The sequence below is a fragment of the Parasteatoda tepidariorum genome, chromosome 11, assembly GCF_982258835.1.
Source record: "Parasteatoda tepidariorum strain Cologne lab strain chromosome 11, Ptep-v5.0, whole genome shotgun sequence".
Taxonomy (NCBI): domain Eukaryota; kingdom Metazoa; phylum Arthropoda; class Arachnida; order Araneae; family Theridiidae; genus Parasteatoda; species Parasteatoda tepidariorum.
In genome coordinates this window covers 69,595,515-69,610,083 of record NC_141765.1, presented here as the reverse complement: position 1 = coordinate 69,610,083, position 14,569 = coordinate 69,595,515, and the positions used below count along the sequence as shown (strand labels likewise).

Genomic DNA, 14,569 nt, shown 5'->3' with positions numbered 1-14,569 from the left:
GTGCAAACCCCTTAATGTTAATTTTGCTTTTTGTGTATTTCACTATACATCAAGAACTTTTTAAACGAATCGAAAAATTTCGTACATAATTATAAAATTCGTTTTTCCAAAGATGTTTCCTTTCAAAATATAACTTTTGGTGAATATTTATTATTTTGTTTAACAATAGTCGAAAATTTTCGAATTGCAAGGCATAAAAATTTTTACACCATTTTAAAGACTGCAATTTGAAAAAAAAAAGAATAAGGAATTTAACAAAATTGGTCAAATAGTTCCTGAGAACTTGAATTTTTGAAAGACGACTTTTTCGAAATTCAATTTTGAAGGAGCTATATTCCATCGATTTCTCTCAAATTTCATATTTCATCATTTGAAATTGCATTCTTTGCGTAAAAATTCGTCTCCCTAACAAATCAAAATTTTTCGACTATTATTAAATAAAATAATAAAATATAATAAATATTTACTAAAAGTTATCTTTGGATAAATGAATTTTAAATTTCATGTTTTTTTACAAAATAAACATTCGCCTTTTAAGTTTTCCCCAGATGATCAATTCCCAAAAGGGTTTAAATTAGTTTCCAGTACTACTTAATCAATTTAGAAAAATTCTAATACATAATCTAATTGTAACAAAATATTGCTTTTTACTAAACAAACAAAAGCGCTTGATATATTTTCCCCAGATGGACAACTCCTATAGTGATTTTAATCGGTTTTCAATTATAGTTCAACAATTCAGAGAAATTCTAATACATAACCTAATCGCATAAAAATGTTACTAAGATTTTTTGTTTGTTCAACTTATAAGGGTATTAATTCGAGTAATAGACAAATTTGAATTATGTCAGTCGTCACCATACAAGATAGTCAAGAGGTCAAGTTAAAAAGGTTTTGCTTCCTTTTATAATAAGGAGTAAATTCCTTTTGTGAGGTCATCTTGGACAGGTTTACAAGAGTGGTCAACTTGACAGGCTTCATTGTATTTATGTTTTTGCGCATATACAATAAATAATATACGAAATTAAAGAAAATACACAACGGTTTTTTTTTCCCCTACTACAAATGCTCAATACATCTTCTTGTTACACAAAAAACATCTCAAACATCAAGTTCGTTCCTCATATTTCATCGTTTTACACTGTAAATGGTTCTTAATTTAGCACAAATGCGTTTCCTAAAATTTTGAAATGTTTACACCTTTTCTAAGTTCTTGCAATGTTTTCCGCGTCGGCATTTCATAAATCGTGTCTAGGGTGTACGGGTAACAAATTATTTACCCTAAATCGCAAGGCCACCAACTTATTCTGACCTTAGTCATGTAATTAGTCATGTACTAGTTGTAAACGGCTTTAAAACAGTAAAGGTAAAAGAATGTTCGTTACCGTAAAGGTAAAAGAAATGTTTTATGAGTTACGGTAAATTGGATGGAAAACTATTTTACCCTAATTTTAGAATGTCTAACAGTCTGTAGACATTCATAATACAAATGTATGTTTTAGTTTATATGTTTCAGAGACGCCGATTATAAATTATGGATATCACAAACACTTCAAGATTTAATGATATGTGTGTAAATATAAATATTCAAAATCCAGACATTAGTTATTTGTGCTAAACGTTTATTCTTTGATTTAAAGTTCAAAAATAAAATTTCAGTATTCATATGCACCCGAATAATAAGTAGATGTTTATAATACAAATGCATGTTTTGACTTTTCCATTATCTTATTAAATTCATTCTCTATGACTTCTGAAAAGTACTTTCTTCTTTGCCAAGGGAGAATTCCATGGAAAATAGGTCACGGATTATCAAAAGAAAGCGAAGTATGATATATCCGAGAACAGAAATAATGGCTTTGGCAAATGATACGATAAGACTTACTAGATAATCCTGCGGACTAGGCGTCCAATCGAAATTTTCGAAAAATGCCAACGTTTCATCTGCCTTACTCTATGGATACTTTTGTCTTCACCACTGTCAATGTGGATTAGTTAGCATCGAAGCTAAAACCGATAAAACGTATCGATACGATTCTTTCTCTCCGAGAATGTTAGAGAGCATAAAAAAGAAGAAAAAGAAGACAAAGCTTAATCCTCTTGTGAATAAAAGAATAAAACATAATTAAATGCTTTTGGTATGTATGGGTAGATAATACTCATAAATCTACTTAGAGGAAAACCAAGATGCAAAAGTTATTTCAAGAAGCTTTATTTTGAAGATATAAGTTTGCTGAAATAGAAACGATTATTGAATAAGTACATTTTATACCCACAAAGAATTGCTCAAAAGTTATATCCTTTTATTGACTGATTTGGATTGAAAAACTATTGAGTGAATATTTTATTGGAAAGTGAAGAAACGGGGATCTAGTTTTTTTTATTACTATTTATTAATTTTTAGTTTAAAACTTACTTGATTGTCACAATAGGTTTGAATTGGTTGTTATAATGTTTACAACATTGGTTTTTACAAATTCATGATTCATAGTCTCAATTGTATAGAATATCACGATGTGTATGAATTGATTGTCATAATGAATTGGTTGCCACAATGTATATGAGTTGCTTACCTCAATTGAATTGATTGCCATATTGTGCATGAATTGATTGCCTCAATTTGCACGAAATATTTGCCATAATATGTGTAAATTGATAGTTACAATGCGAAAATTAATCGACATAAATCTACTTTTAAATCTACTCATTACTCTACTTAGAGAAACACGAGATTCAAAAGTTGCATCAAAAGCTTTATTCCAGTTAGGTTGAAACGGAAACTATTATTGAAAGTATATTTTATACATAAAAATAATTACTTAAGGGTAAATTTCTTTTATGTACCGATTTGATCAGAAAAAAATATTGACTTAAAATATTAACTTGAGTCGAAAAATAAAGCTATGCGGGACTAGGTAAATTAATAATATATTAGTTTTTAACTGAATTGATTGTTACAATAAGTTTCAATTGGCTCTCTCATGATGTGTATGAATTGATTGTCACAATGTGTGAATTGATCTTCATAAATCTAGTTACAAATGTACTTGTAAGTATACCTATACACATATTTACAATTCTATTGAGAGAAACACGAGTTTTTTCTGAAAATATAATTTATGTTGAAACTGAAAAAATAATTAAAAGGTACATTTTATACGCAGAAAGAGTTGTTCAAAAGTGAAGTTCTTTTATCGGCTGTTTTGGACTGAAAAACTTTTGACTGAATAAATATTGGGCTAGAATTCAAGTATAGTTGAACAAGTCATTATTATTATTATTATTATTTTGGAATTAGTTGTCACAATGTGTAAATTGGATTTCGCGAATGATTAATGATTAAATTATTCATTGTTTCAATTGTATAAATTTTCACGATGAATAAGAATTGCTTGATATGAAGTACATGAAATGGTTGTCAAAATATTAATTGCCAAAATGTGTATGAATAAATTGCCACAATATGTTATAATTGGTTGACACAATGTAGTATAAGAATTGTTTAATAATTTCAACTGAAGCGATAACATTATGCATGGCTGGATTGTCCCAATGTATATGAATTAACATATATAGATACATATATGTACACACCGAAGAGCCATTACATTATGACCACCCTCCATCTTTAACAATAGGCTCGTCCAGGTTTTCATGGTTTCTCGCCCAGGAACAATGCTTTCATGGGGCACATTAGGACCCATAATCCTTAGAGAACAATCCCTGACGTCTGTAAGCTACTTGTTGCAGACCAGGTTCACCCATCCATGGCAACAGTTTTTCCTGCGGGGGATGGTGTTTACCAACAGGATAATGCACCGTGTCATAAGGGTCGAATCGTCGAGGAACATTCCAGCAACTTTCAAGTCATGTCTTGGCCCCCAAATTCACCTGCCCTTAATCCAATAGAGCATTTGTGGTCCTACTTTTAAAACCAAGTTCGTGCTGCCACGCTAACCCCTCGCAATGTGAGGGAATTGCCGGACCAGTTGGTGAGCGCTTGGTACCAGATACCTCAGACTACCTATCAGCACCTTGTGGAATCAATGCCACGGCGAGTGTTAGCAGTTTTGAGAGCTAAAGGTGGTCCTACATGTTATTAGCAGGGTGGTCATAATGTAATGTCTTTTCGGTGCATATACACTGGTGGACAAAATTAAGAGATGGAAAGCATTTTCGCACATTCATTCGCACATGCAAGATACCCGCACACCGTTCCATGTGTTTGACAATGGTTCCGTGAATGCCCAGAGGTACAGGCAGGAGGTCCTAGAGCCCCATGTGCGTCTTTTCAGAGGCGCCGTTGGCTCTGAGTTCATTTTTATGGACGACAATGCGCGACCACATAGGGCTCTCATGGTTGATGAGTATCTGAAAAGCGAGGATATTCAACGAATGGATTGGCCAACCAAATCCCCTGACCTGAATCCTATTGATAATGTTTGGGATGCTCTTGGAAGAGCTATTGCGATGCGCCTACCTCCCCCCAGAACCATTCTGGAGTTAAAAATTGCTCTGGTGGGAGAATGGGAGTTTCTTCCACAAGTCCTCCTTAACTGCCTTATTAGCAGCATGCATACTCGTTGTGCATGCTGTCTGTCTGTCAGGGGTGACCATACACCATACTAGAGACAACACACACTGTACAAGCCTCACTTTTATTGTCATCTTTTATCCTTAAGTCCAGACTACATTGGATTTGTTGGCAATAGGTCTTGCCAGTGAATGGCACTTTCATTTTTGTTTTGCAAACTTTATTATCATGGAATAAGCTATATATATTATTTATATACAGTATTTTTTGAGATATTTGGGAAAATGTCCCCTCTATCTCTTAATTTTGTCCACATCTCTTAATTGATATATATATATATATATATATATATATATATATATATATATATATATATATATATATATATATATATATATATATATATATATATATATATATATATATATATATATAAAAGATGGAGTAGTAAATTAAAAACGTCAGATTGCAGCAGATTCATTGCTTTTCTGACTAACATTCATTCAAAAAATATCTGTTTGCTTTATTTCATTAAAAGCATGCAAAATATACTATTTCACATAGCACTTTTATCATTTCTGTTGCAAGTATTAGTCGTAAGAAAGAGCAAAAAATGTCTCTCGTGCATGTTGTTCGAAAACGAAGATTTTAGAGAAAATCTTTGATCACTGCATCATATTATGCAAAATACTTGATATTAAGTAAATAGTTTAGTTGAGTGCATAAGATATATACGTACAAGCTGAATTCATCTGTAATAGGATATTCAATGCAATTGAAATAACACTGGGTGCGAACGAACAAAGCAATAAAATTCCCCGAGTGCTTGAGGCCGTGATAGTTTTTAATTATGGTTAGATATAAGAAAAAATTCTGTTAAGTATGCTATATTATTCAATGAAAAGTATGCTTCTTTGTTAGAATAAAATATCATAATATTGCGAATGTTTAATACTTTGTATATTCCTTAGAAAAACTGAAAAGAATAATTGGTATATTAAAATTTATAGACTGTAGTGGTTAAGTTCCGTCAATTAAAATTTTTTTATAATAAATGTGCACTAATGATACAATTTAATCGACTCGTGTCCTTATATTTCTTTTGATTTTTACCGCAAAAAAACAATTTTTGTGTGAAAACAGTATTTGACTGGAGCATGTGTGTATTGGACGAACTTTTCTATAATGTTTTAAAATTTAATTAAATATTATGAATAATGAGTTATTAGCTTCGTTGTTAATATCACAATTTAATTAAAAAATTAATTTAAAATATAAAATTGCTAACAGTGTATTAATTATTACCGTTGACTATCTCCAGCCGTCAATTGCAATAACAATTCTGCTTGAAAGTGATATAATAGTAAGTGATGATATAGATGTGAAATAATAGTAATAGGTAACTGCACATCCTCTCTCCCCCCAAAAAAGTATCGATTTGACACCAAAACTTTCAGTCTCATTTTCAACTAATTCTTCTTATTTGTGAGCACACATTTAAATTTTTTAAGCATTGGCAAAATATTAATTGCAATATCAAAATAGCTAAATTCGTAAATTTTCAATAACAGAGTTTTATTCCCTACCCCCAATTTTATAACTAGTTCACTTGACAATCAACCTCATCTGAAGAAAATAAAAGCTGTTACGCTTTTTAAATGCTTTAAAATATATACAATTTATAAACCATATTATTTGAATCAAACATATTTGAAAACTGCTATTCTAAACATTTACACTAAAATTAATATTTCAACTGTTTGTGTCCTCCTCATATAGCAGAATAAATGCAAGACAGTTAATGCAAAGCATATCAACACAGTACTGTAACTAAAAAATGCCTCTGGTGAAAATGGTTTAATCTTTTATTTCTACCAACGTAATAAAAATGGTTGCACAAAATTCACGAAAGCAAATTAAAAAAAATAATTACAATTCTGTTATTGGTTTTCCACCACAATTTCAAAAGTCTTTTTCTCGCATGGTTATAATTTGATGATATTACACACTTAGTTATAAATTGATGATAATACACATTGAGCTATGAATAGATGTTAATGCACATTTTAGTCATAATTAATGTGTATTATAGCCAATTCATCATTAGAGATGGATTGGGATACGCTAGAGCTGTGTGAACGCAACATCAAAAGGAAGCCGTGTAATGTATATTAAAATAAAAATATTTTAAAATAAAACTATATTGAAATAAAAATATATTAAAATAAGTAATACATTTGTTTTAATATATTACACAGTTTTTTAGAAAAAAAATATAGACAAATGTAAAAAGCATTTTAATAATTTATGATTATGAAATACAGCATGAAATACCGGTGTTTTTTTTTTGCGTTAAAAGTAAAATCCTCTAAACACGGCTCAATTCTAAAAAATAATTTTTAAAAATAATTTGCAGTTATTTACAGCTAAGAGAAACAGTTATTCATCATTGAATTTTTTTAAAATTTACAGAATCAATTATTGAAATCTTTCTGAATATGAATGAAAAAATTCTATTTTTCAAACTGCTTTTATTGGATTTTATATTTTATTAAAATATAATTCCAATAATCTAACAGATTTTTTAATAACTATTAGACTGCTTTTTATAATTAAAAAATACCAACTTATATTTCTGCTTGTAATTATAGCGCCAGAAAAAGAAATATGTGAAAGGGACACCGGTGTCCCTCCAGCGTCAAAGGGATAATTTTAATTAGCCCATAAAAATTATCCCTTTGACGGTTAACATTTTTAATTAGCCCATTTTCAAAAAAACATTTGATTCGATTATAGACTTTTTAAAAGAAATTCCTTGATTTAGATAGGCGAAAAAAAAGTACAACGCAAACACAATAAGAAATGAGTCGAAAAATAAACAAGCCGCCAGTCGGTAACATTAAGGTTTGATAATTTTTAATTGCCTTTCTATAACTTTGGTTGAATTTTCTTTTTAGGAAGCTTTAGATAATATTACAATAGACAAAGTAAACTGAATTTGTGGAAATAAGTATGGTTATTATTTAAACTATTTTTTTATGAAAATTAATCTGCGTTTGAAACTTACGTGCGTTATTAACATTAATTGATACGCGTTATAAGATTGTAATAATGATTAATAATTATTATTAAATGATCAAAACGATTAAACGATCTCAAAACTAATAATTTTCATTAAAAAAAGCAAACATTTCCTTAACATATTTTCCAGAGAATTTCTAAAATAAGAACACTCGTCTGATTATTCTATTTATCAAACAAATAAAAAAATCTAGCAAAATGTCTGGAGTTAGTTTTCAAGCTGATAAAACTGTTATACTATTATTTTGGAAAATATATTAGCTTTTGTTCATTAGATAGTAAATTTCTTTTATAGAAATTCTTAAATTAATATGAATACGTCATATTATCAATATCAATATAACACATGAAAAAGCTTTGCCAGTTCTTAGCATTCATGTAACACCTTATGAAATTGTCATCATCAACGTAATGACCACTGTGTAAAATATATTTTCAAGCATCTGTAAAAAAATTAATTCAAAAATATTAGATATTTCCCAAATTTATAATCATGTTACCCCTTTAATCTCTATCGAAAATTTAAAAACAAAAATATTATAATTTTTGTCAGAATTGGATCGAGGAGCCGTTAGCTACTCCAATCTAGGAGCTTTCTCAACACAATTCGGATGCTTTAACCTGAGTTAATTAACATTTATTAAAAAGGTTTCAGTTAATTCAAATGAGCCTTGGATAGGATTAGAAGTTAAAATTAGTAGAGACATTTATCGACCAAAAGAATAATAATTGATAATATACTAACTGTATTAAAGTTATCTTTCCAACTTCGATGCACATTGACACCTAATTTAAGGTATAATGTGCCCTAATTTGTAATATAAATCAAACTTTCTTTATTTTAAATTAAGTACTTTTATTAATATCTCCTTTAAAAGTTTAAGTTATATTGTGTGGCACTATATCTAACAGTATTTATTTCTCAATTAATAAAAGCATAAAAAAATCACAAATTACAGGAAGAAAATTATACCACGCATTCAGCTTTTTTTTCTTTTCCTTTTTTTTAATAAATAAGTTACTCTACCTCCAGCATGCATCTTAGTTTTTCCTCTTAATAATTGATTATTTGAAAAAAAAATATTATGTTTATAAAATATGTAATTATTATAATTTTTATAATTTAATGTAAGAACATTTTGTAAATATGTTAATCGTTAAAATGAACGATTATTTAACTTTGTTTATTTGTTATCGTATTATTTATTTATATATATATATATATATTATATATATATATATATATATATATATATTTAAAGAAGTCGCTAAATCCCGATAATAAGTTCGTGTTATATATGGAAAATTCGTTAAATAAAAAATCCTCTTTTGAAATACTTAAACGACACAAAACAGGTTTCAAATTCATAAACACAAGAAATAATTAAAATAGCAATGGATACACCTTTATATTGTAAAGTAGTATCTACTATTTATTTTATAAATCTTAATTATAAAAGAAATTTGCATGGAAAGCAAGAATAGAGCAAAACATTATCCTGTGTTACACAACCATGCTATATACATTTTCAACTGAAAAAAGATAAATTTATGCATAAAATTATAGCTGCATTTATTATAAAAGTAATTTTAAACATACATTACCACATGCGTTCTAAAGTTTAATTGCTACTGATAAAATCCGTTAATTTTGTCGTTTATGTTAGAGTTTTTCGTTTGAGATGCGAACAAAGAGAGAAAGTGATTTTACTGCTTTCTCTAAATGATAAGTGGCTTCGAAATTCAATTCAAGGTTATTTCCCCCATAAAATGCGTTAACAAGTTTAAAATGTTCTGAAATATTTTGCGAAATAGGGAAAGTGGATCTAAAAGAAAAGTTCGTTAAATAGAAAATTCACTTCATTATTTGGAAGTTCGTTACATAGAAGTCCGACTGTGTGTGTATATATATATATATATATATATATATATATATATATATATATATATATATATATATATATATATATATATATATATATATATATATATATATATATATATATATATATATATATATATATATATATATATATATATATATATATATATATATATATATATATATATATAGACAATTGGTTCTCGACCTCGCTATCATTTCCTTCAGTGCCCGAATCCACTATCTTTCACCAGTCCCAGGAAGGAACTGGGATACCTCTTGAAGGTCTGGATGCTACTTCAAAAATGTGCCGCGTGGAATATTTTAAAATAAATATATATTAAAATGAAAATATTTTAAAATAAAAATATTTTTAAATAAATGATTAATAAATTTAAAAAATTTAAATGCCAAAATTTTTTGAATGTTAGATTATGAGCAATTTTAAAGCATTTTCAAGTATTTAAAATTTAATTATTTTCTTCAAATGCTGCAAATCATTCATTTATAATTTTTTTTCTGAAAAACGAAGATTCAAAGAAAAATTAATATGAATTGTTTTTTCTTTCTTTTTTTTTTCTGTTAACAGGGTGCACCGGGATGAAATGAGTCTCAGTGAGTTATTCTCATTCAAACATTTTCCCTCTGAAAATTTCCGAAACAGATTTTAAATTATTTACATCAAAATTATTTAAATTTAAAAATAATTACTTTAAGTTCATTCTAAAATTATTAGTAAATTGAAAATTAAAATATTAAGTAGTTAAATTGCGTTTAAATTAAATATCAAAGAAAATTTTGTTCTGTTTAAGTTCTAGATTTATTTTTAAAAAAAAATAATTAAGTAAGTGTCAATTAATTTGTTTGCAGGAGAAACATTAAAAGGTTTCTGAAATAAAAAAGAGAAAATAAAACAAAATAAAGGAGTAATTAAAATAACATTTATAAAAATTTTAATCTCGTAAAATTAAGATTTTAGTGCTGCCATCTATTGTTTTTAAATATAAACAAAATCACACTTCATGTAATAAGGACATTTCATTCATGATTACGCCGCCATGTTTTGAATTAACGTGAAATGCAATTTCACTTTCTTTTCTACATTTAATCCTTCCTTGCATTTAAATTTTACTGGAAACATGTTCATAATAGCAAGTTTAAAAGTAATATAAGAGCTTAATAACAAATTCTTTAAACTCTATTTCGTCTTTTGTGAAGATAATATGGAGTTATGAGAGGCAATAGCTGAAATTAAAATAATGAGACTTATTTTATTGAAATATTAGTGATAAAATGGAAAATCAATTTACGAAAAAATATTCCAAAAATTTCAGAAATAAAATTTATTGTTTCTTAGTCATTAAACTAAATCTGAAATCAATAAAAAAAATTTCGTTTTAAATTTATTTAATTTTAAATTCTTTTTTCGTATTAGCGAATAAAATAATAGCAACAAATTTATACTTTTGATTTTAAATTTGTTTTTAGATTTATTGACGATTTAATTATAGTTAATTTTCAGAATTATACAATTTTTTTAAATAATATTTAACCCGAGGAATTAATCTTGCTTCGTGATCGTGAGGGTAATATTAATTTTGATTTTTTGGATTTATGAATTAAAAAAGAAAAAAATATCTGTATTGTTGGTTTAAGCCAGTGTTTCCCAAACTTATGACTTTTGTGTACCCCTTCTAAATTTTTCGTAACGCTGTGTACCACTAATAAAAAATTAAAGTATTTTTTTAAAAATATGCTTATTTTTATTTTTTGGTATAAAGTTTTGTTATTAAATTTATTTGCATCAGTGAGAGGGATGATATTGTTTTGGCTGTGACATAATTTTCCAACTTCATAAATATGAAGTTGGAAAAGGCAAAATATATTTCACAACCTTTTCTGTTAAAACTAGATACGTATTTTGCATTTGCAGCCTGAATGATGTTAAAGTACACTCCTCATGTTTATTTTTCAAGAAGGATAAAAATTATATTTTATAAAAATTATCAAAATAAGTAGAATTTATTACAAACTTTTACTATAAAAAAAATTACACAAAGTTGAAAATCACAACTGGCTTTTGACACTACTAATTATTAACTGTTAACTCTGCAAAAAATAGCCAACAGAAAAATACGTAATCGTAAATTTTCATGGCTAGGTTTATTTTTAAATAAAATTCTTTGAAATTTTCTTTTCTTGCAAGATATTTCGCATAAGAACGCGTATCCCCGCTAAACTGTTCTCGTACCCCTGGGGGTATGCGTACCACACTTTGGGAAACACTGGTTTAAGCGATAAAAGAAATGATTTTAAATTTAATATAAATAAACTAAATACATAGAATTCTAATATTACTAAAAACATTTATTTAAATACCATTTTCAATCAAATGAATTTGTAGTGAAAAAGACTTTGTTATAAGTGTAAAGAATTTTTAATGAATTCGTAAAAGAATTTGTAGTATAAAAGAATTTTCAGCAATGTTTTTTTTTTTCTTTTCGTCGAAAAACAAATAAACGAACTCCTTCAAAATTTAATAAAAAACATAGGATACCCAACTAATGTAATTAAATTCTAGATAAAATCGATGAGTTAAGTGTATGTTATAGTTAAAAACTTCTTTGTGAACTAAATTTATATTTTTTCCATGTGCAAATTCAGTTCGGGAAAATCCGTATCTAAAAATTTTCTAATATTTAGTAAAGAATTAAAAAAAAATTTTTTTTTTGTAATTTTCCTTTTTATCAAATTTTAATAATTTCTCTAAATTCAACTTTATTAATATTAAAATTTTATTATTAAAATTTAACCAAATTAATCTTATTTTATGAACGTCGTTGCACAACTGACCTAAATTTAAGTTTACGGCTATAAATGTTCAAATTATAACCTTATTCAACCTTATTAACTGTAAACTTCAAATTATCCAGTATAATATTATTACTTTGCGCACATCCAGAGTCGGGCTAGCCCAAGGTACTTAGCAAACCAAACGTGCTTCTGTACTCCAGTAAGAACGCGCCATTAGTTGATTCCCTTCGTCCTCTATTTACGCTTCTGTATTCATATTTTGTAATTTGTCAAACTTGCTTCAAAAACATTTAAAATCATTTTTGAGAAATGTCTGTAAGTGTAAGTACATTTGAATTCCCTTCTAGCTTTATATATTACATTTTGAGTTTTGTTCTATATTTTCTTGAATTTTTATTTTCTCTTTTAGCTTGATTGTTTTATTTTGCACTTTTTATTTTTATTTACATTTTTTGCTTAATTAGTTATATTTCCGTTGCCCCTCACACTATAGTATTGATATGTTTTGCTTTGGCTATATTAATACAATATTAGAAAGCACTATTTTTCGAATCGTGTAAGCTGATGACGAGATTCAATCTTTCCTTATTTTACTTTCCAATTTTTTAAAAATTTTATTTTTTAAAATTAGTGAGTATTTTCAAAGAAAAATTTTAATAATTTTTTCAACTCCTTTAAAAATTCTCTTTATCCTTTTTCACATATGTAACATAAAAATATTCAATTAATCTTTTTATGTTATTCCTTTTCTGCAAATCCTTTTCTTTTCTAATCGAAACACTTTCTCACCCTTTTAAATTCACATCCTGTCCTTAAATCTATTTTTGGCTCAAGTATGCATTAATTAAAAGTAAAGATATTTTCCCCTTTACTCTTTGTGGGAATCGCGCGACCTATTTAATAAACCAATAGTAATTTCTAAGATTTCCCTCCTTTCCCTAAATCGAGACATTTTCGGATTTTTTGCAAGATTTTCCCTAACAGTAAGGTAAGTAACAGTAACCACGAGGGATATATATATATATATATATTATAAAGCTTTTTTCGCATATTTTATGCTGTAAAAATTTGATTTCATTAATTGTTAAAACACAATTAAAATATTAAAATTAATAAATGCATAAATAAATTTTAAAAAAAACTAAGAAAATTTTTTTAAAATTAATAATAGGAAGGAGTTACCGAAGAATATTCGTATTAAACTAAGTTTTAACCGTATTAGTATTAGTTAGGTATTAATAATCGTTGGTTTTCTAAACGTTTGTAAATAATAGTACAGCCCAACATTGTAGCCACATTAAATTTCAAGGTTACACTAAATTAATACATTTATATCCCATTTTTTGGTATGTTCAAATTTCTTTTCGCTTTTATTCTTTCGTAGCTGTGAATGTTAGTAAGTAATTGATGATTATTGACATCGAATAACATTTCTTATTTCAAAATTCACCTTTTACAATATTTCTCCCTGTTTTAAATCTAACCATTCCGTTCCTTCAAGAATTCCTTTTGTTTTGGGTGGTAAACTAGAATTCGCTGCTTTCAAAATTTGAGAAGAAAAGTATTCTAAATATTTACACAAATATAATTTTTATCCATTTTTAAACTATGTGTCGTCCAAAAGCTTGAATTACGACGATAATGATTTAATGAAAGGGTTTTTGATAATGTAATTATTCTGATCTAGTTGAAGTGATTTTATCAAAGCGGCTGGTTTTATAATCCAGTAATTTCATTAGTGTCAACCACAGTAGTGTCCTAAAATCGAAGATTAATCACGAATTTCAGGGATCTTTGTAGAAATACGTTCCGTCATATTCACTAGATGTTTCTCATGGAGTTTACTATTAGTTTTGACACATTAATAGAAAAGGTGTACAACACATTTCGAAACTTCATAAGTTAATTGTTTCATAACAGTTAAATCTTTTTGTTCTCGGAACTCGCTTGTTGGTGCAGTCTACTAAGGGTGTTATCTAAAAAACGGGGCTAGTGGAGCACACTATGAATTTTCTAAATTCTTTACGAATGGCAGCGTTTTTAATATTTGCTCTGGTATTCATAACACATTTAATATTGTATTTTCGGATCGGAAATTCATAAATATCTCATTCTTGTAAAAAAAATGTTTTGTTCATTAAAAAAATGTATAGAATCTTATTTCAAATGCAACTTCAACTCAACTTTAATTGCAACTTTCAAGTCTAAGTTTAATTCTAAGTACTAAGGAGCATTTTGAAATAAATATTAAAATATCG

The 14,569-nt window shown here is 27.4% G+C and overlaps 1 protein-coding gene across 2 annotated transcripts in view; it reads right to left on the bottom strand.

Annotated features, from left to right (window-relative positions):
- Window positions 1-14,569, bottom strand: part of LOC107453665 (cytosolic purine 5'-nucleotidase) — a 136,599-nt gene that overhangs the window by 107,229 nt on the left and 14,801 nt on the right. Inside the window, exon 1 of one of the 2 annotated variants that reach the window (XM_087154630.1) lies at window positions 9,221-9,347. The exons of the other annotated variant lie outside the window; for it this stretch is intronic. The gene's annotated coding sequence lies outside the window, so the exon portion shown is untranslated. Of the gene's footprint in view, window positions 1-9,220; window positions 9,348-14,569 lie in introns of those variants that run through there. 2 annotated transcript variants of the gene reach the window in all.